General features: G+C 36.7%; 1 protein-coding gene across 1 annotated transcript in view; it reads left to right on the top strand.

Moving 5' to 3' along the window:
• Positions 1-1,253: 1,253 nt before the first annotated feature.
• LOC112044191 (uncharacterized) overlaps positions 1,254-16,808 on the top strand; it is a 78,922-nt gene continuing 63,367 nt past the window's right edge. The window contains exon 1 of the mRNA XM_052885179.1: positions 1,254-1,475. The gene's annotated coding sequence lies outside the window, so the exon portion shown is untranslated. The remainder of the gene's footprint in view (positions 1,476-16,808) is intronic.

Below are 16,808 nucleotides of genomic sequence, written 5' to 3' on the forward strand. Positions count from 1 at the left end.
TATATAAAAGCTCTGTAAAGAGTTTTATGAAACATGGTTTTCCAGCCAAAAGCTTTTACAGCTTTTCACCAATAACATGTATGTTCAGTATATTTCCAAGAATTTGAGTCGTTGCTCGGTGCGGCAAAGGATCTAGTTATTCTCTGTTCAACTCCTAGAATGATCTGTGGAATTGAAATACCGCGTGTTTAACTTCTGAGAAATTGTTGATCACTACCAAATGTTGATGATTCGACGGCTTACGTGGCGCAATGGTATGCGCGATGGAGTTACAAGACAGGTCTTGTGTTCGATCCCCGGCTGGGCCTGTTGAGGTTTTCTTAATTGGTCCAGGGTCTGGCTGTTAGGAGGCTTAGGTCGTGGCTAGTTACCTTAAGACCTACCGCCAAGCGTACCGGTACGATGTCGTGTAGAAATTGAAAGGGGTGTGGATTTTCATCCTCCTCCTAATAAGTTAGCCCGCTGCCATTTTAGATGGCATAATTTTTCACTATCGGGTGAGATCGTAGTCAAGGGCGTGTTTAACGTTTAACTAAAAGAAAAATTAAAAATGAAAGAAAATTGATAATGACCAGGTTCGAAGGCTTAACTTGCTCTCTGAACCATGGGGTTTTAACGTCATCAGCTTCCCTACTCGCACTAACACATAATAAAGCCAAGCTCGATGTGCAATTTTTATCAACAAACAAATTAAAAACGAAGGTAGAGGCATTAGACACCGAATTTATTCAAAATTACGTATTGTTTTTCTTATAAAATGTTATTCAAAATATTATTAAATATATTTAATTGTTATAAGCTTATTAATTAAAATTATCATTTTATTATGCGTTTTTATTGATTAGTAAGTTTTACCCTCATTTTAAACTTATTGGTTGATGAATATTGCACATCGGTTCTATTTTGTACAACTTGTATGTAGACATAATGCTCGCCCTAGTTTGTGCAAACCACTGCCTACCTACTCCAGGCAAAGAATTTTTACGGAAAATTTCTTAGAAGATAGAAAGTATTTTACCGCTTTACTTAGGACTCGAACCTAGTTCCTCGTGATTCGAAACCATATAGGCTATTTACTGAGTCAGTTAACAACTACCATGCTCACAAATACACTTTACATTGATAGGAAACTGATAAAGTATCTGTACTTTTATCGGTTACTAAAGTTAATCAAGTGTAGCTTCATTTTAGTGGACGCCGTAGCAAAGCTGAAAGCTTCCATTTAGAACTTCAGTTGCGCTGCGACGCTCGACCGTAGCGGACGTGTTGACGAGATCTCTCCGACTTCGCCCTGCGATGTAATGGATTATTCGCTTCGTCGATCTCGCACGTGATTGTGTTTCGGATATCGTTTCACAGGAATTGTTTTTCGCGATTTTTCTGAGCGCTTTTCCTCTCGAATGGTACAAAATTGTGAATGTTGATGACTCTGTAACGAAGTTTTTAAAATTAGACAATTGGTATCGGATATGAGGGTAAGTTGTTAAAACAAATAGAACATTTTTTTACTTATTTCTTACAAGCGTTCAAAATTTCGATATTTATATTAATTTTACCATTACTAAAAATGTAAAATATTTAGCATTCAAACTGGCAAGGAAGTCGACAGTTGTTTTTTAAAATTCAAATTTAGCGTTATCGTTATTTATTGTACTACCCAATACTGCTTCGCACATGTTTATAATATTAAATGCTCATTCTGTTAAATAGTACTGACCCGAAGTACAAATACAGTTTTAATGTAGATATAATTTTGAAAACGAACGTCTTAATTAATTTTGTAAGGATTGAGCTATTTTTATGAGCGGAACACGCCAGTCGCCATTATTTTTTCTAACATCGTCAACACTCATTGACATAACGTATCTTACACAAAACCTTAATGAATTATATACTTACATCTACCTCATGAATTGTTTATTATTGTTCCCGTTCTCTATTGAAAAGCGTATTCGACTAGTTTTGAGTTAACCTATCTCCGTTCTTCGACAGACGTGGCAACTTTGGTGTATTCAAATTTAAACTGGAACTTATGTCAGGTCAGGTGGGGATGCAAATAAAAACCAAAGTAAATTCTATTCCATTATGAATAGGTAATACTCCTTTTTAACCGTCTTCCAAGAATGAGGAGGATCTAGGTTCGGCTCGGTTTTAGGTTTAATCGGCTGTATGTACGTTCATCGATATTTTAGTTACCCCGATTTTAGCGTGTCACTCGTATGTGATGAAGTAATTAGTTTTACTCGTACTCATTACGACTACGTGTCATCCTCGGATCCGAGTTTGACAGTCAGTACGAAAAAGCTTTTCCATTTTCCACGACTACCCACTTGTGGCTAGTGGCTAGTGGCTAGTTGAGTCCGGTCAACTCTCTTATGTCCTTCAACCATTTCCATTTTTGACGTCCAGGAGACGTCCGAGAGTAAGTACTAACTTACTCTCTTTCTCAGTAACCTTTCTTACAAGATTAGTCTTCAAAACGAAACTGAGTCTTCTGTCAGTTAATTAAAGTACAGAGGTTGTTTTTAAATCACTATAAGCGTTAAGTTGTTCTATAAACATGTGCGGGGCAAATGTTGGAGCTTAGAACTACTTCCTGATGTGCGATTGGACTCAAATTGGTACTCTTGATTATCGTCGATGACACTGATGCAGATATGCAGTATCGCAGAGCTGATCTAATGATGGAGTTGAAACTCCATAGGTACTGAACTAAAAAATAAAAACCTCTGAAGTTTGGGCTCTTATTATATACTCGTATTGGCAAACTCTATGTTGTGGAGTCATGTAGAGAATATTTATGATGACTTGGTTCTATAAACACAGTGTTAATTTGTTGTTGAAATATTGTCCACCACACTAATTCACATTATACAATAAAATACGTTGTCTGTGTGTTGCGACATTCTACAGATTTTATTAGATCTTATAATCCTGTTCATTTTAGTTTTCGAGGGACTTTTGGAATAACCCCTCTCATTCTGAGAGAAGACTCGCTCGTGAGCCGAAAATGGGTTATGAAATGGGCTAACTATAGTCGCTGGTCCGCGGGACCCACGAGTTTAGTTAAGGATTAAGGAACCAACAGAACAAACGCACAATCGGCAAAAAAAACAGGACCTCTCAAATAAATGACAAGGTATTCCACAGTGCGTCATTTGGTGTATACAATAGACACAATCGTTACACACAACATTAAGCTAGAGTGTACATTTATATTACGTAGTAAGCCTAGTCCACTGGAACCCATTTATCCTTTCTAAGTAACATACAGTACAGAAGGCTCATAAATTCATTAGGAACAAAAAATATACGGAAAAATGGCCATTCCGCAATTTCACCTGAAACCGAGGCTCAGGACAAATGTACAAATATTTATTCGGTTCGTTTTGGAGTATCTTTTTATATTTGTATTCGCATGATAATAAAATTTAATTAAATACAAATTTATTACCAACTTAGAGACATAAATTAACGCAACCCCGAAACTACTGAAGTAGTTAACTGGTTTTTATTGTTTGAAAATAATATTTCATATTATTGAAATAATTGACGCCACGCGGTTTCACCTGCGTGGTTCTCGTTCCCGTAAGAATACGGGGATAATATATATCCTATAGCCTTCCTCGATAAATGGGCTATCTAACACTGAAAGAATTTTTAAAATCGGACCAGTAGTTCCTGAGATTAGCGCGTTCAATCAAACAAACAAACAAACAAACTCTTCAGCTTTAAAATAAGATATTGAGGATCGAGCCTACGACCTCTCCTTATAAAGTCGTGCTCCTTCACCGTAGCGCTATTGAGGGAAAGAATCTTTAAAAATAATAACTTCAAAAGGGAATGGGACGAACAACTTAGTATATATTTTTTTAATTAAATAAGGAACAGGGAAGCCGCCAGTCTTACGTACGGTTTAAGTACGCTAGGTATTTAAGGATAGCTACCCTTAAGCAGTTTTGATATAACGGTTAAATCTTTAGAATCTTGTTCGTTAGATAGAAAAATATTGTCAGTAGCTACTTACATTTTTGTTGATCTCAGAAATAAGATTATGTCTTCATAAATTCATTAAGAAGAAAAATGTCGCGTTTTTCCTGTTTTGGAAACTCTGAACAAATATTTCGCCGGAATTAGCAATAAAACTTTTTGAATAATTCATGCTCTGTATTTTTGGTTGTTTATTTTGTACTTAACTTGTTAACTTTTAATTTACCTGCTGTTTAAGAAATATGAAAAGATCTTTGTCTTAGTTTTGTTAAATCACAGTATATTCTAACAACAAAACGCCGCTATCGGCATATTTCCTGTAGTTTTCATCTATACTAATATTATAAAGCTGACGAGTTTGTTTGTTTGATTGAACACGCTAATCTCGGGACTACTGGTTCGATTTGAAAAATTATTTCAGTGTTAGATAGCCCATTTATCGAGGAAGGCTATAGGCTATATTTTATCCCCGTATTCCTACAGGAACGGGAACCACGCGGGTGAAACCGCGCGGCGTCTACTAGTACATTTTATATAGACTCACCGCACACGGTTGACGCTGGTGGCCGCCACACGCCACAATCGTCGCTGCTCGCTTCTTGTGGCCCGCACCGGCCACTAAACGCCACAACACGCCTCTCGCGCGATTATGATATTGCATGTATGGGTTAAAAAAGTAGCAGCCACCGACCACAAGTGTCGACCACCGGCCACAAGTGGCTGTTGCGCTCAGACCAATTATAGAAAGACCTGTATCGCATTTATAGTCACGAACAAAATTGTCTGTCATTTTCTGAGGAAAACGAGCTTAGATTTGATATATATCTTATATTAAACTAGAAGTTTTTGCCCGTTTTTTACACAATTTAATTACACAAAAAGGTATTTTTACTGAGCTCTTTAACCGACGAACACGATTACAACTATTTAACATCGATTCTATAGAGACAGTTTTTATAATCGCATTAGATCGTTGATCATATACTTTGACAGAAAAGTAACGTCTAGAGAGGCAGGTCCTGTACAATAATTGGTCTGAGCTGTTGCGCGCTTCAGCTACTTTTGTGGCCCCTTCTTGCTTCTTGTAGCGGCGTTTGTGGCTGTCGCGTGTGGCCCATGTGCGGCAACACTATGTTGATTTCACAAATCCAGTAAGGAGTAGAATTAGTACAATGACCACGACACCTCAACGTGCTCACTGAGTAACAGAAATGTAAATATCACCAATTAATTACCTATTATTAATTTGTAAAAAATAGCCTAATGTAAGTATCAGCAATTTACCAATAGGCTGTTATTGATATCATGTTCGCTGCGGCAATGTTTTCTGTACTTTCCTCTGGTGCGTTACGAGGTTTATTACCTCATACTAAAACTTTGTAGTGTGGTACGAGATCCATCGACCACTCTTGAAGACGCTAGGTATACAAGGTCAATTGACCTCGTACCGTAGCGAACGTGATATTGGCCTATTGCGCCTGGCTTCGAGGCCTCGAAGGACTCGAAGCCAGGACCAATTAAACATGAAACCAAGTCAAAAAAAAAGTCAAAAGTCAAAATTCATTTATTTCAAATAGGCTTAGTTTACAAGCTCTTTCGAAACGTTAGGTTAGGTTAGGTTAGGTTATAATATTAGACTTAAGATAATGGTGATAATAATTATTCGAAAAATTAAAATTAAAGTTACGAGGGTTCCTTACGCGCCTTGGTCTGAGAAGAGCCCACAACAAACTCAGCCAGGTTTATCCTTTTTTAGTTTATCACCATTTAACAATAGGTATATAAGTAGCCTGTCATGTAATACATTTCATTTCCAAGCAATTTTGTCGTTTACGTAATCATTGACACTATAATACGACTTTTCTATAAACTTACGTTTAATAAAAACTTTGAACTTATTGAGAGACATGCCAGTGATTTCATGTGGCAGTTTATTATAAAAACGTATGCAAGAGACATGAAAGCTAGTAAAAAATATTAAAAAACTTATAATAGTAAAAGGGCGAAAGGGCACGTTTCAGACCCCCCAGGCAGCGACCAGTAGGTATCATAAAAATCCAATACATTTAAACCAATCTGTTTAATATAGCCCGCGGCGTCCCGGAGGAAATCATAGTTTATAATGTGATTCCAGCGCTATAGAGATTAGATAAACACGTAACGATCCTGTCTTTACTTCCTTGCATTAGTAGTAGAGATTTTTATGATAACGCTAATCCATGGAAGGACGTTTCTGCCGCCTATCAGCTATGTTGCGGTATGAATTTGAAACCATTGCTGTGTTTTGGTCTGAAAGTATTAAATATAGGTAAGAAATATTTGTTTTCAAATAATATGACCAACATCCTGATCTACTCCAACTGCGTTAGTGGGTGCGGCACTTATAGTGGGTGGGGAACGAACCACGGACTCTCTTTTCTTCTTCTTCTTCCGGTTCACTATGGAGTTAGTTAGTTAACTGTAGACTTTGCGAGATGATTGCAAAACTATTTTGCACAAAAATTAAAAATCCCGACTAACTAGTTAGTCTTTTTACTTTTTAGATAATAATCAATTTTCAAAATGTATTGCATCAAGGATATTTTGTGCAAAAATAAAAACCCCACTATTCCCCAGCCAGGTATCCAGTCCTGTATTATCGGTAGGCACAGGAGAAGTTTCAGCGCCGTATGATTCAGCATTTTGCTTGGTGTATGCGGCATGGTTAGCTCAGCAGAGCTGCTATTTTTCAAGGTTGTGGCTAGCATATTTCCTGTGGAGTGGTCTTTGATGCTTTTACTTCTTTGTTATGGAATTCAATTGCCCAGGTGGTTGAGGCATCAACACTATAATAGTGCTTAGGCTTTGTGGTGTGTGGCACGATTTTTTATAGACATTATTCTGTTTTTCTCTCGAAAAATAGTAAATACTATATCTCAGGAGTGGGTAACACTATAATTCAAAGGCTGGAGCTCAAACCCAACACCTTTCAGGTTTAAGTCTGTTAAACTCTTAAGGCTTCTGTTCTCTCTCACCTTTTCGTAAGACCTTAATCTTAACCGAATCTCATAAATCAAGTTCATGATATATCTGCTAGTAAGCCCGGGCCCCGCACCGGCGGAATATCTTACCCTAAAATATTTGAAGCACGTGAGTTTTATCGCAATTCTTTCTTATTCTTTATACCCACAACTTCAAACATGTCCGTACATTTTTGTTTCAGTGGATTTATTGCGTGTGGAATTTATTGCCTCGTTTGTGTATTCCGTTCATTGGGCCCTTTTATTGCCCTTGTAGGGGTAGGGTTATGATGGTTTTTAAATGTCTCTTTTGAAGTTTACAACTTTGGGATCGGTTTTTACTCTTCATATAGGTATTACATCAAAATATGTATGATAAAATATGAATTGTATTTTAAAATAGGCTGCGAAAGATATCCGAGAAAGAAACCAAGTGGCAACCCCAGACTAATAAAATAGGCAGACGGTATCTGGCTGTCAAACAAGTGAAGCACCAGAATGACGCCGAGTATCTACGTGTGAGTGTGAAATGTATTGCCAGGAAGGCAATTCCTGTGCGTATCAGTGCTTGCGAACTGGCAGAATAGAGGTGGGTGTATTTCAGGAGACGGTTCTGGAGTTGTTATTCGTCTATGGTGGTAATCTCTCTCACCAATGTCTAGAAGATATATAAGCTAAATTAGAAACATAACTAGTTACGTTTTATGGATTATGGAGCAAAAAAGAGTAATTTCCGAGACGTGACCACGCAAATTTAAAAGACTTTTACGATAGTTCTCTCGCCACCTCGGAGGATGTCCGTAGATCAGATTTTTTTTTTTGTTTCAGTAGATTTATAGCTGGCACAATTTATAGAGGTGTCGGTTCTCCGCTGAATGCGTAATGAAGTTAGCGTCTTACAATTTATTCAATAAATTGCTCCGACTTCGAAAGTGAAAGAGAAGAAAGTTCCTTTAAGTTTAAAGGAACTTTCTTTATATGAATGTTTTACATTATTCGCAACTGGTCTCGATAGATAGAAGTTTTTTGTCTTAGTAAGTATGCCAGAACTTTATTTTTCATGAGATCGTTTTCGCGTCCATTCCTTTCCTTCTTGCATAAAACACTAAATAGTTTACTCGTTCATGTATGTTAAACCAAGAGCTGGTATTAATTTTCGAGGTATTGTAACTAATTTTTCAGAATTTATTTTGTCATATTATGCAAAGATTCTTAGAGTTACTGCTTTGTGGTTTTTAAACTTCAGTAGGTAATTTTAAGGTAGAGGTGTTAGGGGGAGGCTAGTACCAGTCAACCTCCCCAACTGCCAACCTCACCTGCTCGTAGTGCACCCCGGAGATTAACCAACGCTCTGCGACCGACTTATGGCGGTACAACCATTCTCAAATAGCTGGATTTTTATAAATGGCACGGCCTAGTGTCACAACCTATGCATAAAGCAGCCCCTAGTCCCTGGTGGCCCCGCTATTCCCAGCGGTTGTGGTAACGGCTGGGCAAAAGGTGTAAAGAATCTCCGGGAGAGATTCCGCTGCCAACCCCGACGCCTGAAGACGAAAGTCTTCGAACAGTGCGTGTTGTCAGTGATGACCTATGGTTTCGTGACTTGGTCGCTAACTATGGGTCTTATTAAAAGGCTCAAAGACACTCAGTGGGCGATAGTGCGCGATAATATTGGTCCACCCTGGGGTACATGTTGTGACTTTGGTTCTGCAGTGAATGATGATAATTAAAATCGTAAACTTAAAATAAAAGCTGGTGGTTAAACTTAAAATGGCCTTTTCAAACGCACCCAGTTTGAGAAAGACCCCACAACAAACTCAGCCAGGCTTTCTTTAATCACCATTTCATAGTATTATTTAAAAATAGAACGAAATACCCAGTTTCTTACAGCAATTTACTTAATAAAATATTTAATCAAGCTACAGACGACTACTCTATTATACAGTGTAAACAATATATAATTACATGTAGGCGGCAGCTTATGCTCGGTAACGGCTGTCAAATAAACTGTATTAAATAAATAGTAGGGAAAAATTTCCCGAGATAAAGGTAATATTGTCTCTCCCACGCAACGCGGGAACGCGGGGATGCTGGGAGATTAGATAGGAGTTCCCTTTGCGTATAGTATCGAACACAACCTGCTAGCTTGAGGTAATCTAATAGTCTAAGATCCGGCATTAGAAACGTATACTATCATCTGTTATTTATTAGTGTTAAGAAAGATAATATTCACAGTAGCATTTTGCAAATAGGTTGCCTAGTAAACACATTTTTCATAGAAAACCATGAACTAGATTAAAGGCAACTTAATACAGTTAAGCGTAAAATAGGCTTTAATTTGATATATTACACCACTAAATTACTGATGAGGATATTTAAATAGCATTCATTGTTCAACTGTTTGTATCTACTACAGATGCAATGTGAAAGCAGGCAACCTTTACGTTTTTGGTTCTTTTCGGCATAATCTTTTAACCAGTGTATAATTTTTAAGTAATCAAGTAAAGTTGAGTAAAGTAGATTAAATAAATTTACTAAAAATTAATCATTAAATACTATCCAGCAATTATTACTACTTGGCAACCTATTTGCATTGTATCAATGGGAATATTTCTTTCATCATTTATTCATCCTTTATTTCTTATGCCTAATAAATGTCAGATGAGAGCATATATTTCTTCTGCTGGATCTCGTACTATAACTAAAGTTGTGGGTTAAAGATCGTGGGCTTAGAGACCATTGTCAAAGTCTAAGTCAAAGTTAATTTATTTCGATTAGGCTTAGTTTAAAGCACCTTTGAAATTGTCAACACATTCAAACTCAAATAATTAACTAGTAATCAGAGTTTAGTGGCTGTTGAGTTTCTTGTCGGCTCTTCTCAGCAGAACCTGAAAGCCTACTTCAAATACATGAATTTTGAGGTTGTTTTTGATAGGCATTTCTTAAAGAATTCTGCATTAAACTCAGCTTGTATTTTAGACACCATATAAAACACAAGAAACCTATCACTTGAGTGGGTAGACCATACACTCATGGTGGTTACGTAAGAAGGTGCTTCCGCGGGCGGCGCGAATCCCATCGATTTTCTATTTCAAGGAACGCCTATATGTATCGCGCTATACATAGTCCACCGTTCACCATGACACCATGTCATTATCTATGGTATTTGTGGCATATCGTTTTGGATACTTGTAAGCCACGGCCTATTTAATAATGCTAGGGGGACGCCCTATCTGACGTATTTAATGCTCGTACTAGTAGAACCACCGTGGGTTTACGAATACTGCTTCGCATAACGACATTTTATAGTAAAGACATTTACCTGCCTACAAAATCACCGCAAGTAAATGAGCCGAATATTTTTGCGGTAATTTTTTTTTTAAATTCAGCCAAACCACTGAGCGCACACATGCATAACTATGTGTTTAATTCCATTATTCAACTCCAAATGGAAACATGTGCTGTCACACCTACAATATTGTGAGATACATTGTGAGATTGACATTAAAAAAATTATCCTCAGTTTCCATGCTCATTTTCTAATTATTTTTTACCACTTTAAGGGGGTGAATAATATTTCTATTCATGCTTAACTTTAAATTTAGTAGAAAAAAGACTTACTAACAACTTTATATAATTAATTAAATTAACAACACAATTTGTAAAAAAATTCGTGCTTCTTCTATAAGTTGGTCGATTCTTCAAACACCAACTTAGCTCTCAGACGGACATGGTGAAACTTTAAGGGTTTGTTGTTGATTACGAAACCCTAAAGTGTTTTTCAGATAGCATGGTTACGGTGACAGTCGCCTGTATGACATTCATAATTTGTTTTATTCATTCATAATTTATTATCGTGAATTGCGGCATACTTTCAAGAGTGAGACGAACTGTCACCCGCACCATCCTGCATGAAACGAACTGTGAAAAAGATTTCAATTGAGTAACTCCTTTTCTGAAGTTAGTTAAATATAACCAAGCTTAACAGTTATTTTTATCACATAAGTATAAAGCTTTTAGTATTTTTTCTGCTAAGCCTTATCACGTGCCGTCCGGAATAAAAGGGTTTTTTCAGGAATCTGATATAAATCCGTGACAACTCTCCATGTAGTGAATATCGACGTGGCCCTTCCCGGAAAATAAGCTTTCAAAATAATACTCTATATTTCCCGATATCTTTGAAGGAAAGTAATAATAAAAATTTCTTCGAAATGTCATTATAAGAGAATTAAGATTAACTTTGTACTACTTTATCAACAGTGTAGTGGCTATTAGTCTAACCACTCTCATTCTGAGAGGAGACTCGTGCTCATGCGTTGATGATGAATTTTTGATGATGTTGATGAATGATGATGATGATTTCTTCGTTGGTCCAATGGTTAGCAGTGGCTTGCTTCATGGTCCATGGTCCATGGTCCAAGGTCGGGCTACGAAATATTGAACATTTCTTTCGTACAAGAAATTTTCAGCAAAATTTATTTCGGAGTTGGAAAATTGGTGGTGGAGTCACACCTCCTATGATTACCATCCGATAGTAAACGTTAAAGAGTGGAACCTTATTACTTTATCCTCGAGAGATAGCATATTATATCCCCTCCTATGGAGCTTACCAATCCTTTTTCCTAATTTTCATTTTGTTAAAATTTTTAGTTTTACTAATTTTCCTTCTTATATAAAAGACTTTCACAAAAAAATATTATACCAGACAAAAGCCTGATTGAAAAATATAAAATGTGAATCGAATCCAGGACCTTTTTATTATACACATGTCATTTCCAACTGTGTACGATTTTTCATTTGAATGTCTTCATGAGATTTTAACAACATTTTGTTCTACAACTCAATATTACGCCCAAAAATCGCAGACAATATCAAATTTTTCGCAGTCATTAATTTTCTTTTTATTTCAACGCCTTTTTAGTCTCCCCGCTTCGATTGTCCTCTATTGTATCGATATTTTTTTCAATGCGAAACTTCATTGAGTGCACAAAATCCAGCGAACCAGCTAAATTGATGAGCGAATTAAATTATCTGCTGGATTTTATTTTAAGCTTTGGTAGGCGAACCATAATATTTTTTAATCAATACTTAATAACGGTCATGACCTGAAAGTCTGGCTTGTTCTTAAATTCTTTGTTTTTTTTAATTTTCTAAAATATGAAGTTCGAGCTTAGTTCGGTTGGTTTTTCGTAGAAGGCCTAGATATATGTCATTTGACAAGGGCGGAGCGTACTTATATATTACGAATAGTGATCGTATCATCGTCATAATCTGATGATTATGACGATGATACGATTACTATTATCATAATTTATTTACCAGTTGATGGGTGTCAATAAGCTTGTTAACACTTTTTAAAAGGGTCTAAAATTGTTCATTATCGTTCTACTAGATTGAAAATAAATTATCAATTTTTTTGAGACATGAATACATGAAAATTTTAATTTTTAATATATAATTTTTCGACAATACCAGCCTAAACGCTATCGGCCATGCATGACGTCACGTTAACCCGTAAACACAAAATGGTGTAATAACAAGACTGAGAGAAGCAAAAAATTGGACATGTCCTAATTTGACGTTTATTCCTCTAGTGTCATCAAGTAACATCGTAACGTCACAAAATGGACGAAAGCGTTTTTGACGTTTTGATAAATACATGATTATTCCATGTACTAGGTATACGAAATTAATGTTGTTTATATTAAATCCGATGTGAGTCAACTACCACTGTCCACTCTCTGAAATAGGATACAATTAAACCTGATGCGGTCTTTAGAGCAAGCTGTGATGGACCTGCCAATGCATAGCTTTAAGCAATGTGTTAAAAAACATTTACTTAGTCGAGGTTACTACAATATTGATGAGTTCCTTAAAGATAAAAGCGCTTGTAAGCCATTGGATTCCACCTTCACACAAAAAGTAAAACTAAAATACTGTATGATTTTTTAAAAAGAGCAGCTGTTGAGTTTCTTACCGGTTTCTTCTGAGCAGAACCTGCCTTCCGAACCGGTGGTAGAATCTTTACAAATAGTCAAAGTGCTTGTAAACTGAGCCTACTTGAAATAAATGATTTTTGATTTTGAGTTTTAGTTGGAGCGGTAGAGCAAGCCAAAGAACGAGATGTACATACGATCTACGGTAAAAATAACGTGGACCGTCTACAAAGCCTAGTCATTATATTAAGTATAAAAAATAGTCGCCATTAGAAATATGAAGCTGCTCAAAGTAAAAGAGGAACTGACGAGCAAAGAAGCTTCGCAATTAGTGTCCAGATAGATATAAGAAATGGCCGCTGTTTGCCGTAAACGCACATAAACATCAACGTTAAATCTGTACAGAGATAAACTGCCACCACTTTATGCTCTCCCGGCGTAATGGCGCAGACGTGCTCGATGTTAATATTTATATATTTATGTTGCGATTGTAGTTAGCAAACATCTTGAACTGATAGCCTGTGATTTCTAAACGTATCTCACCTGATGGTAAGTGATGATGCTAAGATGGAAGTGGGCTAACTTGTTAGGAGGAGGATGAAAATCCACACCCCTTTCGGTTTCTACACGGCATTGAAACGCTAAATCGGTTGGCGGTACGTCTTTGCCGATTGGGTGGTAACTAGCCACGGCCGAAAACTTCCAGAAGCCAATTTGTATTTGATTACATGACTGACAGTTTATCTGCTCCTACCGCAGAGTACACAGTAGCCAATTACGAGGTTTGGTCAGTGCTGGCTTTGAAAGGTAGCAGATGTCAACTCCTTCTCCTGAATTGCCCAAGTATAAAACGAAACTTTATGATATTTTTGACAGGATACCATAAGGTATCATATTAGCATTCGCCAGACCTTTCGCTAGATACCTGAAGTGTGATTCCGCTACTTTATACTCGTCTACTATGGGTTGCCAAAAATAAAATGTCACTAACAGCGAAGTTGCCATGCAAATGAGTGATGTCACATCGCCGTAACTTTACAGACTACAGAGGGCCTGGTGGCAGTTTGATATTGTTACTATCGCGTTAACGTAAATGCGAATTTCTAAGGAATTCGAACAGCGCCATCTAGTAGCACTACTGCACAACTGTTTCAATTCCATATAAATTCACGTTTACGTTAACGCGATAGTAATAGTATAAAAATATTGACAACTCCCACTAGGCACACTGGGGCTGATCTTGATAGAGTTGCCGCGTAGTTAACGCGAAGCTTAGTGTCAGTGGGGACATGAATTCTCATAATTATTAAACCCAGGTAAATATGAAAAAAACCCTTTTTTGCATGGCTAAGGGTCTTGGTGATTGACTTTGTTTTTATAAACTGCGTTAGTCCCTAAGAACTCAATTAAATATTTGAAATCTAATGGTTAAAATCGATGAGTCAAAACAAAAAACGGGGATTCACGCCAACTGATTTATATGCATTAAAATCCGTACAGCTCTTATTCAAATAAACCAACAGAGGGCACTATTAGTAAGTGCCACTAGGCATATTCGATTATACAACACCAAATTGGCATCCTAGTGCCTAGCTGCATTTTTACAAATCAGTGAAGGTTTGTTTGCAGTCCGGTGAAAATAAAAACCAGATCAAAAAGCTGTGCGCTAGAGATCGCGCTGAATATTCAGCGAGCAAACAATTCGCGCCCGGTCTCGCGTGTCTATGGCTTCCAATATATTGGAGTACAAAACTTTGACAGCAAAAACAAAACTGCCGCAGCCAATCTGAAGCCATTCGATACAAAATGTTCCCCCAAGGCTTCGGAACAATTAGGTACGTCGACAGACGGAAACTTTATTTATATTAACTTACTAACACTCCACACTTTACAACTTTTACTTTTATTCTATACTAGATGACGCCCGCGACTTGCGCGAAATTTAGAAATACGGTGTGTGTTAATTTAGCAACTGGTTGTCCCGTAATTAATGGATGAAACGCAAATGGTAAATACAACACTAAAATTAATTTAATAATTTTCCAAAAATCGCTAATAATATAACTTGGGCACCAAAGTTTTATTTCTTTTCTGATTTTTCAAAATTTTCTATCTTGAATCAGTTTTTTCATTGTTGCTGGAATTCAGGTTGAAGATCTGATTTTTGTTGAACATTACAGATTGAATTACCTGTATACTATAATACTATTTTTGTAAATAATGTTTTATTTGTTGTGTACAAGAAGCTTTGAATGCAATAATTAATAGTTTTCTTTCATTTAGATGACCCAATTAAAAAAATGCATGGAGCTGAAGTGTACAATTTTAAAAACCACCACAAATTGTGTACCACAATTTTGATTTTGAATTGGTCCAGTCCTGAATGGTGGGTTTTCGGCCGTGGGTACCAATCTACCGGCAAAAGTGTACCGCCAAACGATTAAGCGTTCCGGTACGATGTCCTGTAAAAAGGGTGTGGATTTTCATCCTACTCCCCTAACAAGTTAGTCCGCTTCCATCTCAGATTTTATCGTCATCTAACCGTGTATTATAAATCGTTAATCGTCGTTTGGTCGCATGTTAGGTCCATTGATGTTAAGTGGAAAACCATCGTATAAGAACCAACCATTAAATTTTGTAGTAGTTTTCTCTCTAGTCGTAGCAAAAGTTGAATTCGAATTTAAGCCTGTCAGTTAAAGAATAGAACAACTAACATAAAGACTCAATAGCTCAACGGTTGAAGAGCCGGACTCAACACCGAGAGGTTGGGTCAGGGGTTCGATCCCCGCCCGCACCCACTGCTAACACAGTCCGAATATTAGGAGGGGAATGGCATGGGAAATATATTGAGAAATATTCTCTAAAAACAAAATTAATGAGCTCTTGTAACTGTAGAGATACAGATCTCTTCACAATGTCGCCATTGTAGTGAAAATTTTAGCTGATTAATGAATATTTAATTATGGAGGAAAGGCGTTGTAAGCAACAACGACTTCAAAGCCGAGCTAACAAGCTGCAGCATTAGCAGCTTGTTGAAAAGGCAGCTCGCGACAGCTTGTCAAATAGCGGCCACTAATGAGACGTGTTGTAACAAGTGATACACATTGTCGTGTGTAGCTACGACGAAATATATTTAGAGATAGCTGTTCTTAGAATGAGAGAGAGCTTCTTTTTCTTGTTTTACCACTCAGTAGGCTTAATATGCAACCAACCAACTCATGAAGAGAAATAGACATATAAACCAACTAATAGTGGCGCAACTAGAAATATCTCTCCCATTGCGTTGAGACACTTAAAGGGCTTCAGGATAGGTATATTATTCGGTTTATATATTTAAAACTATCCATTATTCAAGTTTATACATTAACTGAAGCAGAGCTTGATGAAGACCTCAAAGATATTTTGTACTAAACTTTAAATACTTACGGCACTCTTCAATGTCAAACTGAAATGTTACAGTCATGGGTGATTTTAACGCAAAAACAGGCCAAGGTATGCCGGGAGATAATTCGATAACTAGAGAAGGCCTTAACTGCAAAGATTTCTTCTTTTAAATAAAAGTAAAGAAACAAAAGTATTTAAAATTATAATGCACTTATAAAATTAAAATACTTAGTAGGCACCTAATCAATTTGTTAACTATTAAGAAGAAAAATAGGCTTTATTTTTTAATTTTAATATTATTCGGTCATAAAAATATACGGAATCATACCGGAACGCTATATTTGAGCACATACGAGTAATTCGAAGAACCGATGGACGTTGATGTGTCTAAGGTCATCCTGAACCAGATCTTTATAAATTATAACTATATGAACCATTTCGATCACTTCAGATTCAAAAAAAATAAACTTTATAATCGGACCCGTGATTCCATATTATT

This window comes from Bicyclus anynana, chromosome 13, assembly GCF_947172395.1.
Source record: "Bicyclus anynana chromosome 13, ilBicAnyn1.1, whole genome shotgun sequence".
Taxonomy (NCBI): domain Eukaryota; kingdom Metazoa; phylum Arthropoda; class Insecta; order Lepidoptera; family Nymphalidae; genus Bicyclus; species Bicyclus anynana.